Source organism: Psammomys obesus, unplaced genomic scaffold (genome assembly GCF_907164565.1).
Source record: "Psammomys obesus unplaced genomic scaffold, mPsaObe1.curated_primary_1811, whole genome shotgun sequence".
Classification (NCBI taxonomy): domain Eukaryota; kingdom Metazoa; phylum Chordata; class Mammalia; order Rodentia; family Muridae; genus Psammomys; species Psammomys obesus.
The window spans coordinates 5718063-5730562 of record NW_026586383.1 but is presented as its reverse complement, the minus strand read 5'-3'; the positions used below and the strand labels follow the sequence as shown (position 1 = coordinate 5730562).

Sequence of the window (12500 nt, the reverse complement as noted above, 5' to 3'; positions counted from 1 at the left end):
AGATAGATAGATAGATAGATAGATAGATAGATAGATAGATAGATAGAAAAATAAAAATATAAAGTGATCCCTTCCCAGTCATACCTATTTTTCAGAGCCTTCCTGCAACCAGGAAGCCATTTTCTCCTTGCCGTAGCAACGTCTGCTGCATATTATATTGTGATATGTGTATTACATTTCTATTAGCCTTACAGTAAACTTCCCTAAGGTGGGCACTGCTTCCCAGCCACCCCTAGAGCTTACATCACGGGATCTTTAAACATCTTGGGAATTTATGAGTATGTACATCTCTAGAGGGTAAGGAAGGAAGACCAGAAGCCATATGTACTTTTATCATCTTGTTTAATAGTTGCACGTAATACCTGAGGAGCTGTCTGGTGGGACTGCAGATACACAAGATGAGTGTGACCATGCTGGATTTAGAGAGATGAGGAGCCATTTGTCAGCTGTTTGTCATTAGGCCAAACTTGTAATATACCCTATATATACATGTAATGTACCCTACATTGTTCATAAAAAGCAGCTTATAATACTCACTCATGTTAACTAAATGAATATAAATTCTATGTGCAGATGAAAGTTAAAGGCATCATGGTTCCATTTTCTGATTAGGGTCTTGGTTAGGGTTTATATAGCTGTGATGAAACACAATGGCCAAACCAACTTGGGAATAAACGAGTTTATTCCAGCTCACAACACTCAGGTCGTATTTCATCACTGAGCTAAGTCAAGGCAGGAAGTCAAAGTAGGAACCTGGAGATAGCAACTGAAGCAGAAGCCATGGAGGAACACTATTTACTGGCCTGCTCCTCATGGCCTGTTCATCCTGCTCTCAGTGCAACTCAAGACTACCTGGTCAGAGGTGTACTGCCTTCTGTGTGATTCCCCACACATCAACCCTAGTCAAGAAAATGCCCACAGGCCTGCCTGCAGACCAAGCTAAAGAAGGTGTCTTCTCACTAGAGGTTCTTTCCAGGTAACTGACTTGTGTCAAGATGACAAAAAAACCAACCAGAACACTGATCACATATGCTTGAAGTAAACAGTCCTAACGTTTTCTCTCCATATATTCATGGCCATGTGCAAATTCCTTCCAACTTTCATTCTGCCATTTTGTTGAGTATGTTCAATGTCTCCACAAGTGTTGCCGCCATGTTGATTAAAATGCAAAGCAAGCAGTTACCTTTAAAATAAGTGACACCAGGTTCCCACGCAGCACTTCAGTCTGCCAGGAGAAACTCACTCTGCTGATGTTGTTTCTGTTTGTCAGGACTTTTCTACTGGAGGAAAAAGGGAGAGAAACTGAGAGGACAACTCATGCCTCAGAACACAAATAAGAGTTCAGAAGGGACAAATATAAAATCATATGAAACAGTGCCTGTCACTTAATGAGCACTATAAATAAGAGATTAGGGGAGGTTAAGGAACATGTCTTGGAGTCACACTACATAAGCAGAAGAATGTGGACTCTAGTAATGGAGGATTTCCAGCCTCGCCTCTGCCTGAAGTAAGCTGCAAGCTTTCTGAAATCAGGAAGAGAATGCCATTCCCACTGTTGGCACGGGTGCAGGATTCATTTCAGTGAATGAGTCTTCTGTGTCCCTTAATAGCTTCTAAATGTCAATGAGGGTCATAGAGATTCAGGATTCCGTCCCTCCCAAATTTCCTGGGAGTTACTTGGACTGAAGTTTGGGTCCTGACTATATCCCCAGAAGATGCCCCCAAAGGGCTGGGGTAAGAGGCGTCTGCTTTCATTTAGTGCAGTACCCCTCAACCTGTGGATTGTCACCTTTTGGGGGCTGAACAACCCTTACACAGGGATCACCTAAGACCACCAGAAAACCCAGATATTTGCATTAAAATTCATCACAGCAGCAAAATTACGATTATGAAGCAGCAATGAAAATGATTTTGTGGTTGGGGGTTACTGCAACATGAGGAACTGTGTTAAAGGGTTGCAGCGTTGGGAGGGTTAAGAACTGTTGATTCAGAGGAAGCCAGGGGGCTTTTTCTGGGTTTGTTCTTAGAGAATTTCATATCTTTTGTATAGTACAAGAGTCTCAGGCTGGAGAAGTGGCTCAGTGGTTAAGAACACCGTCTGCTCTTCCAAAGGACCTGGGTTCTATTCCCAGTACCCACATGGCAGCTCACAACTGTCTGTAACTCCAGTTCCAAGGGATCTGACACCTTCACATTAATGCACATAAAATAAAATTTAAAAAAAATTAAAATTAAAAAAGAGTCTCTAGGCTTCTCTCAACCTGGATTCATTCGAATTCACTTTTCTAAATAGATGTATTAAACTGCTATTTTATGTGTGTATTTTACCTTCATGTACGTATGTAAGCCCTGTGAGCGCCTGGTGCCCATGGAGGTCAGAAGCAGGCATCAGATCTCCTGAAACCAGAGTTGCAGATGATTGTGAGCAGCCAAATAGGTTCTGGGAACTGAACACACCCAGGTCCTCTGCAAGGACAGCTTGTGTTCTTAACAGCTGAGACATCCTTTAACCCCACATCATGTTTATATAGCTTTAGTTCAGGTATTATGGCTATTTCATTACATCTCTACACTAGCCATAGCCCTGTGTGGCATATGAGAGCAGCTGTTACCAACTGCATTGATTCTGTAGTGTTTTGTTTTGTTTTGTTTTGTTTTAAAGCACATCTTATTACATGAAGAATCTGGGCCTTAAATGACTTCCTCCAAGTCATTAAAAAAAAAAAAAAAGTCAAGAGTAGAGGGGCTGAAGAGAAGTCTCAGTAAGTAAAGGGCCTGACACATAGTCATGAGATCTTGAGTTTGATCCTCCAAACCCACATAAAAAGAAAGCCAAGCATGATGGAGCGATGTGATCCCAGCACTGCAGACTTAAAGACAGGGGAGTCTCTGGTGCTCACTGGCCAGCCAGTCTAGCCTACGCAGCAAGTCCCATGCCTCTGAGTTTCCCTCAACAAACAAAGTGAACATGATTGTGAATGATGCCACTTGAGGTGATTTCTCAGCCTCCACAGGCAGGCAGGCACACGCGAGCATGCGTGCGCACACACACACACAAACACAGAGAGAAAGAGAGAGAAAGAGAGATGGAATTTAAGTGGCAGACCACACATCCATTTTCTGTGCTGTTCATGCAACTTATTTGACCAACCGTTATTGAATATCTCAGATACTCAGTTCTTTCCATGGGAGAATAAAAGTCAAGAGGTACACAAAGTAGATTTCTTGACATCAGAAACTTTTTCTTCACAGAAAGACAAACATGCAACATCTTAATCGAACTAGCTTTTCTACTCAAATGAAATATGTCCAATAAAGGCCTGCAGCAGCACCCCTTAGGAACTCTAGCAGGAGGTGGTTAGAGATTGGCACCTTGCTTCCAGTCAGCACTGTTCTTACACAATAGAATATGCAAAAGTGGAAACAAGGAAGAGGCAAAACTGGGAAGGAAGGAAGCTGGGAAATGTTGAGATTTGGGGGACCCTATGTCATGTGTTTTCTACCAGGTAGGACTAAGAAGTAGTATCTGGGCATTACATGTGTAGTTTGTAATTTTGATGTCATTAACCCAGCTGTGACAGCCAGAAGCAAGGACCAAGATTGTTTCTGCTGCTGTTTAAGCCAGAGCAGATGACCACCACCCGGGGCCAGGGTAGGTAGGTGGGGAAAGGAGGGGCAGGTCATGTAAAGGAAGTAGTGTGAGCACATGGAGAAGAGACTCTAAGAACCGTGTTCCGTGGTAGCTGAGATTAGATCACGGGTGCAATGAGGAGGGTGGCGAGAGCATGGAGGGAACCCGCTGTTCTGACAGGGGGAGAAGTCAAGCTGCAGATCTCAGGAGACCTTGAGAAATACCGTCAGGGTATCGGCAAGATCAGAGGACAGCACACAGCAGCCTCTGGGCCCACGTGGAGTGGGGCAGGATACGGTGCACTGAGACTGTGGTGATGGAAAGCTGTCTCCAAGGCTGTGGTGATGGAAAGCTGTCTCCAAGGCTGTGGCGATGGAAAGCTGTCTCTGGAAGGCTCTGACACCTGCATGGAGAAAGTATAATGAGTGACTGTGCTGGAGTTAGACTTTGTCAACATGTCACACAGCTGGACATATCCAGAGGAAGGAATCTCAGTTGAGGAATTGCCTCCATCAGATCGGCCTAAGGCCAGGAGGGGAGCATTTTCTTGATTATTGATGGATGTGGGAAGACTCAGTCCACTATGGGTGATGTCACCACTGGGCTGGTGGCTTTCTAAGAAAGCAAGATGAGTAAACCATGAGAGCAAGCCCTTAAGTGGCATTCTTCCATCTTCCTTGCCTTTCCTCCTGCCTACTTCCCGCCCTGACTTTCCTCAGTGATGGGAAGGGACCTGGAAATGTACACCAAATAACTCCATTCATTTCCATGTTTCTTTGGTCAGTGTTTTAGCACAGATAGGGGAAATCAAACTAGTACAATAACTCACTGAAATTTTCAGTCACCTTTGCCTAGGCAATCTTTACATCTCTTGCTTTCTCATGTTTCCAGTTCTGGATCTGTGTCCCATTTTGTGTTTGAGATGAGTTGTTTTCACTTGAGACAAGGCAGGTTGAGGAGCCATCAAGAGAAACAATATGTCAAAAGAGCATCAAAAAAGCAGGCAAAGGAGTGGCGTCAGGTATGGCTGTGGCTTCCACTAAGAGGGTGGGTTGTCCTGGCCAGATGTTTCTCAAAGTGCTTTGGGAAAATGAAGCCCTGGGGAAAGGCTTAGGAAAGGCCACCAGGGGCCACTCACCGTGACAACGACTGATTGGCTTGATAATCATCTTCCAGTTGCACAGATGTTTCCATTGTTAGAAAATGTAAAGGCCATGTGCCTAATCAGGCCACCGTGAGCTAGGCTGGAAATAGTGCACAATGCTGTTCATAGCCTCTATTGTGCTTTCCAGCTTCCTCAAGGGACAACTGCCAATATTCCCTGGGACTCATGCCTCTGCATTAAATACCACCTGCCTTGTATTTTTTAAACTTAAATATTTTTTATGTGAGTGAGTGTCTTGCCTGCATGTATATACCCCACCTGCAAGCAGTACCTGGAGAGGCCAGAGAAGAGTCTTGAATCCCCTGAAAATGGGGTTGCATGTGGCCTTGAGCTGCCATGTTGGCGCTGGGAGCTGAACCCGGGATCTGCTACAAGAAAAGCCAATACTCTTCACCACTGAGCTATCGCTCCAGCCCCTTGACTTTATATTCTCATTGAAATCCCACACCAGGAAAACTCATTGGGCCTCCTGGTAACAGGAGGGTAGCAATAAAACTTTCACATTTTGTTTGAGCTAGTAGCATAACCGTGTGCTTTCAAGCTTGGTGGGACCCATACCGATTCTTGGGATGATGACAACATGCATTGAGTCTGCCTGGCCAAAAAAAAAAAAAAAAAAAGACAACACCTCCAAATATGCTGACCAATCAAATCAACCTTGACAAGCCCCATCCACAGCTTAGTAGTGAGTGGATCAAAGTAAAGACTAACACATAAACACTCTGAAAGACGCAAGGATGCACACCAGCAAAGCTTAGAACCTGCTAACTGAGTATGAGCAGCCAGCCATCATCGAAGAGCATAGACAGTTAAACCCTCAGGTACTACTCAATGCCTTTCAAAAATTTACTTTCTAAATACAATTCCCAATTACTCCCATTAACTCTTAATAAAAGTCCCAGGTGACCACTGCCTACTTAACCTGAGGGTAACCTTCTCCCCAGAATCTAGGCTACATACTGCTCACTGGTCCATCCCAAACCTAGAAGACAAGAGTCGATGGAAGAAAATAGCTTTATTGAAGTCCATCCCTGAGAAAAATAGACAGGACTTTCGTGTTTCAAATATCCAGATTGGACAGGTCTCATGGACATGAAGGAGTTTGATGGGATGGACACTAAACTACAAAAATATTGGTTATTGTGGGGAGATTGCCCTCTGGACACAACATGGTCACTTCCTTCTTGAAATGTCAGCAGCTGTGACTACGCACATTGGACTCATACGAGAGTGGCACCACAGATGGTTTGCAGAGGAGGTGCTGAGGAAGGGCTGCATGAGGCTGGGCCTCTCACCCAGAGATTTAGAGATGGTTAACAGTTGTGTTGTGAAAGAATTTCCCTTCATTAGTGTAGAACCCTGTAAGTTGTACATAGTCACATCAGCAATTTAGTTAAACACATTGATTGGGGCTGGGAAGATAACTCAGGGGTTAAGAACACTTGTTGCATCTCCAGAGGACCTAGGTTCGGTTCCCGAGTCAGGCAGCTATGAGCTGCCTGTCACTCTGGCTCCAGGCTATCTATCACCCTTGTCTGGTCTCTGTACGTACATGCACACATGTGGCGCACACACACACACACACACACACACACACACACACACACACACACGGGCAAATAAAAATAAACCTTGTCTTCCTCTAGACCTGATAGACTAAGATTAGAAGGAAGGGAAGGAGGACCTCCCCCATCAGTGGACTTGGGGTGGGACATGGGTGGAGAAGGGGGAGAGAGGATGGGATTGGGAGGGGAGGAGGAAGGGAGCTACAGGAGGGATACAAAGTGAATAAACTGTAATTAATAAAAATTAAAATGTAATTTAAAAAGAAATGTACAATTTACTCTTACTTAGAAAATAACAACTAAACACCCCAAAGAAGACTATTTTTATAATCATGATTCATTTGTTTTATTATTATCATAACTTAATTAAAAATGCTCTTGACATGGAAAAAATAAGTAAACCTTTAGGCTCACTGGTTCACTGAGCCTCATTTTGGTAGAATCCTTTCCTCCTTTCTGTTGCTGGAGCCCTGTCTGCTGTGAGGGACCCTTTGCTCACATCTCTTTGGCTGAGCGTGTCAAGAGAAGGAAAGGGGAAACACGGGTATACGCGCACATGGCTTTCAAGCTTTTATGCTATGTTGTCAGGTCTTAAATGACACAGCTTAGATTTGGATAATTTATTAAAATTTGTCTTATTTTATGTGCATTGGCGTGAAGGTATCAGATCCACTGGAACTGGAGTTACAGACAGTTGTGAGCTGCCATGAGGGTGGTAACCATTGAACCTGGGTCTTCTGGAAGAACAACCAGTGCTCTTAACCACTGAGCCATCTCTCCAGCCGAGGATCCTGTAATTTTTAAAGTAGGCCAAGTATCAATGTGACTTAAAAATATCTGCCACAAAGCCGTAACAATCAGTACTCTTAGTACTGTATTTGTCTACCTTCATCCAAAACTTAAGAAACCAATGCTTATCAGCCAGAAGCTAGTAAAAATTAGATTTTCTTGTCATATTCTTAAAATATGATTTTCTTATTTTAATATGAATTAATAAATATAGCTGATTTTTTTTTTCAGAAGCCTCGTGGTTAGAGGACATATTCTGATTGGTTCCTGAGGCAGGCAGAAGAGGAGATGTGTATGGCAGACAATCATCCCTTGTCCTGTGTTGGAAAGTTACAAGAACGCCATTTCTTTCTCCTCAAATATGGGATAAGACATGGGGAAGGGTCCATGCTATTCTACCTACCTGTGCTGGCTAGTTTAAACTAGAACCATATGGAAGAAGGTTTTAAAGAGGAGTTATCTTTAACAGATTGGCCTGTGGGAGTACCTGTGGGAGACTATCTTTGTCTTTAATTGATCTAGAAAGATCTATCCCACCATGGGTGGTACCATTCCCTCGGTCCTCAACTATGTAATACAGGAGAAAGCTAGTGGCTGGCGTGTATTGATCTCTCTGCTCTTGGCTGTGGATGTGAAGTGACTGTTCTGAGTCTCTACTTTCCCCTCAATGATGGCCTACCATCACCTGGAACTGTAGTCCATATAAACTCTTGTCCGTAAGCTGATTTTTGTTAGGCTATTTTATCACAATAGCAGAAATGAAACTAGAACACACTGCTGTTTTCAGCATCCACCCCTGCCCTTTGAGGGAACTTGGTGTTCTGGCAGGCTGAACTGGCTAGAGACTCTACAAGGCCTTGGTGTTTTCTGGGCTCCAGTACATTGGTTTGTGTCACAGGGATATTTACAGAAAAGGTTTTGTTTGTGGCTTCCTATGTTTAACCTTTATTTACTTAAACCTTTAAAAATCTCATTTTGACCTTGTATTCCAACTCAATTAACGGTGCCATTTGAACAAGGAAAAATAAAAGCAGACTAAAATAGGTCATTTGTGCATTAAAATTATCACGTAGGAGAGTCCAATAATAGCCTCTTGAAGGAGACAAAGCAATTTGACGAGGGGCAAACAGTTCACCCTCTCAGTTGGTTTTAAATTTAAGAAAAAAAAAAAAAGCAAAATAAACAGAACCAAACTTGGCGTGCAGCAAACACAATAAGCATTTAATGAATTAATGAAGGTGCAGAAAGAAAATACTCAACATGATGGCCTCCAGTAGCCATTGCTTATTTCAGTGACAGCTACACCCCATATTTTTCATATGGGAAGGAATTCATCAGGATAAGTGAATTAAATTTAATACTCAAAGCCGCTTTAAGTTCCAAGGTTCAACAGTTTTAATAAAAATGGATAAGCTCTGGAATTGGGAAGGATGGGTGTTATGTTCAGAGACTGGCCATGGTAGGGCCAACTATAGGGTAAATTAATCTCAACTATCCAGGTGTAGTAGCTCATCCTTTTAATCCCAGCACTTAGGAAGCTGAGGCAGAAGAAGGAAGACAGGTATGAAACCATCCTAGCTTTCACAGTGAGTTCTCAGTCAGCTTGGGCAAAAGCATATACCGTATCTCAAAAAGATATTTTATAACGACAAAACACTCTTGTTAATGTTTACTGATTTCTGTGAGATAAGTGTGTTTATTTCATAATTTAAAATAAATAAATCTGAAAACTAACCTTTGAATATCTCTCAACAGAATTATCATGAAGTGATATTAGCTAGTGTTGGCCCTTCATGGGCTGCATATAGGTGAAACGGCTCCAAAGTATAGGTCCTTTGGTCACCAATAAGTGAGAGTTAATGGTATTCCTGATTGATGTAGACAGGGAGCATGAGGCAGAGGCTCAGGATGCAGCCACCTCAAAAGATGATGATGATGGTGATGTTCGGATGATATCTAAGAGGTTTGGATTTGGGCTGGCTTGCATATCATCTGTCATATATGTAACTAATTCAGCTTGAGTTGAACTAAAGCATGTAACTTGAGAATGGGGATTTACTTCTGAGCTGTAAGAGATTCCGGTTGCCAAATACTTCCATGTTAAAGGCTGCAAATGCCCTTGGTTCAATTTCTAACACCCACATGGTGGTCACAACCATCTGTAACTTCAGTTTCAGGGGACACAGTGTTCTCTTCTGGCCTCCATGCATACCAAGCTTGCACAGAGTACAGACATCTTTGTAGGCAAACTTGTACATATCAAATGTTCAACAATATCTACAACCCTGCTTGATAAACTGAGACTCTTTGTTAGCCAGGGCCACACCATGTTGAAAACTCCTCTATTTGGGTTGAACTATGACAACTCCAATAACTGTAATAATCTTGTTTCTATAAATAGATAACCACTGTCTCTTCAATGCTCTCCTTCCCTGCTCCTCTGACCTCATGTAATGGCTGGCCAAGAAAGATGTTTCTTCATCACCTCCATTCTTTCTCTACTACTAACTGGCTATTCCCTGAAATGGTCACTCACAGGTCCAAAAGGCAATTTTTAAATCTCCTTCCTTTCCTCCTTTCTCTAAAATCTGTAAATAGGGAGTCTCATCTTTCATGTGGACCAGAGCTCTCCTACAGAACTCTCCCACTGTCTGCTTGTCTATGGATCCCAAACCCCAAAACCCACCACTTTTTATTTTCATTGTCAAAGCCACAAATACTGCTTTGTGACTGAATTTAGGTGCCCCCAAACAAGCAAAAGAACAAAACAAAAATCTTCTAGGGGAACATCTCAGGCCATGGAGGTAGCAGCAGGAAGCTGTGTCTCCTTACCTGAACCTCAAAATGCTGAGAAAACTCAAACTTTGTGCTTGCATGTCCCCATGCCCATTATCTACGGATGTGTAGGTAGATTCAGGAAGAAGAATTCTCTGTAACATGACAAATGGACAGTGAGGTGGTTAAATGGGAAACGGACCCTCAGGGTTTGAATATTGGTGGTGCTGTGTGGCCTGGCTGTAGGAAGCTCCTCACTGGTGTGAGTTTTGAGTTTGTAGCCTCGCTCTACTCCAGGCTCTCTCCAGCTCCCTACTTCCTGCTCCTGTTGCCATGCTTCCCTGCCACGATAGACTGGACGCCCTCAGCAACAATGAGGGCAAGTAAACTCTTCCTTCTTTTAAGTTGCCCCTGGCTGTGGTGTTTTTATCACAGCGACAGAGAAGTCATTAATACAGAGCTTCAGCTTTGCAGATAGCACTAAATTACCATCCTATGTCTCTTCAATGCTCTCCTTCTTACACACTGGGGGAAAAAAATGATTGGTGTAGGATTTTGTTTCCACAGACAGCTTTTGTAAACAAAATAGTACACACCCTGAGACTTCAAAGATAATAGCAAGGAGGTACCTGAAATTGAATTTTATTGGATATAATATATATATTATATATTATATATATAATATATATATTGGATATAATATATATATATAAAACGCAGGCAGGGCCCACTGTCTGTGTAGAGTTACAGTACTATAATGTTGCAGTTTTAGGACATAATCAAAGCATAATTCAGACAAAATGTATGTGAGTATTCTATCCACTTCATTTTGTTTTTGAGACAGGGTCTCCCAATGTATTCCAGGCTGGTCTTGGTATTACCCATACTTGCCTTACCTGTTGTGTGCCACCTGGCTGAGCAACTATCTGAGTGATGACCTTTTAACTCCTGCAGTTCCAGTTTTAAGTATTCACATTTGATTGTATGCTTAGATGAGGAATTGACACAAGAAGATGAAGGCTGTGTGACTAAAAACAAGTCGTTAAGTCCTTCTGGCCTACCAGGTGGGTCCTGGGAATTGAACTTAGGTCAACAGGCTTGGCTGCAAGCTCCTTTACCTGCTGAGCCTCATCATCACTCTTCTGTACAAATATTTTGTTATAGATAGGACCTGATGAAATGACTTCCCAGTGAAAAGAAAAGATCAAAATTACAAGAGTCAAAGATAATGTCTCTAATAATTCTCAGCTGAGAACTGAGGAACAAAGATAATAATGAGTTTGAATAAAATAAAGACCAAATAAAGGCAGAAGATCATCCCAGGGAGGAGACAGTGGCTACAAATGACAGCATCTCTACCCATACGGACATCAGAGTCACTGTGATGTCTTTAAAACAGTGTGACAGCTCTGTTAAACACCAATTAAATTAGACTCCAGACCTGGGACCCACATGTGTAATTCAAATCTTCCCAGATGATACTGACATAAAGTTGAGACTGAGAGCTGCTGTTGTGGAGCAATGAAAACAGCAAGTTGGATAGGAGAGTTGGACCACATAGTAAAAAAAAAAAAAAAAAAATCGCTTAGCAGGCCAGGAGCTAATTCAGCATCAAATACCGGTTTTACCCTTTTCCTGAGTAGTATGCATCCTGACATTTTTTACATTTACATTGTGTGTGTGTGTGTGTGTGTGTGTGTGTGTGTGTGTGTGTGTGTGTGTGTGTGTGTGTGTGTGTGTGTGTGTGTATGTGTGTGTGTGTGTGATGACATGTGTGTGTAGGTCAGAGACAACTTGCAGGAGTTAGGTCTCCTCTTTCATCACGTGGGTTCTGAGGCTCCAGCATAGGTAGCAAGGCAGAAGACAAAAGCCTTTGCCCGCTGAGCCATCTCACCCGGCCCCTCACATGTTTTTTAAATATACTCGGGCTAGATTTTAGTTCATATATAATGAATGCTTTCATTTCATTTAAAAGAAACAGATAATATTACCAGGAAAATTTTGTTTTGCTTTAAAACTAATCCACATAGAATTTTAACATCGTTAGCATCCAATGGACTCTGGATGCAGCCCAGAGTCCGCCACCGGAGAAAGTTGATGGGTGATAGCATGTGCAGGCGTGTTAATTACTGTTAAATGTAGCCTGGGTGTGTGTTCCAATGAGAGTCCTGGGAACTGGGTAGTCAGGGAGGCTTTTCAGAAAACAAACAAAAAAAAAAAACAGCTTAACAACAACAATAAATGTGTAATTAAGGCGCCCATGACTGAGAGGAGAAAAGCTAGGTTATAGTTTTATAGTTACTGGCTTCTCCAATCCTTACCATGAAGGTCTAACCACTGTTGGGTCTGCAAGTGTTAGAACTTCCATATTGAGTGTGAAGGAAAGAATTTCCAAGTGATTTGTTTAAAAAGGAAGAAAATTTATGGGGATTAAAAAATAGGAAAAAAGTAACTCCCTGGCTCTCAACCCTCTTCTGTATCAATCACCCCTTCACAAATATTCTCTCTAAACTCTTTATTAACTTACTTATGTTGTGTTGGGGCATGCATGTGGCACAGTGTGCTTGTGATGGTG

The 12500-nt window shown here is 42.4% G+C and overlaps 1 protein-coding gene across 2 annotated transcripts in view; it reads left to right on the top strand.

Annotated features, from left to right (window-relative positions):
- Positions 1 to 12500, top strand: part of Rbms3 (RNA binding motif single stranded interacting protein 3) — a 934572-nt gene that overhangs the window by 905686 nt on the left and 16386 nt on the right. The gene's annotated exons all lie outside the window — the stretch shown is intronic.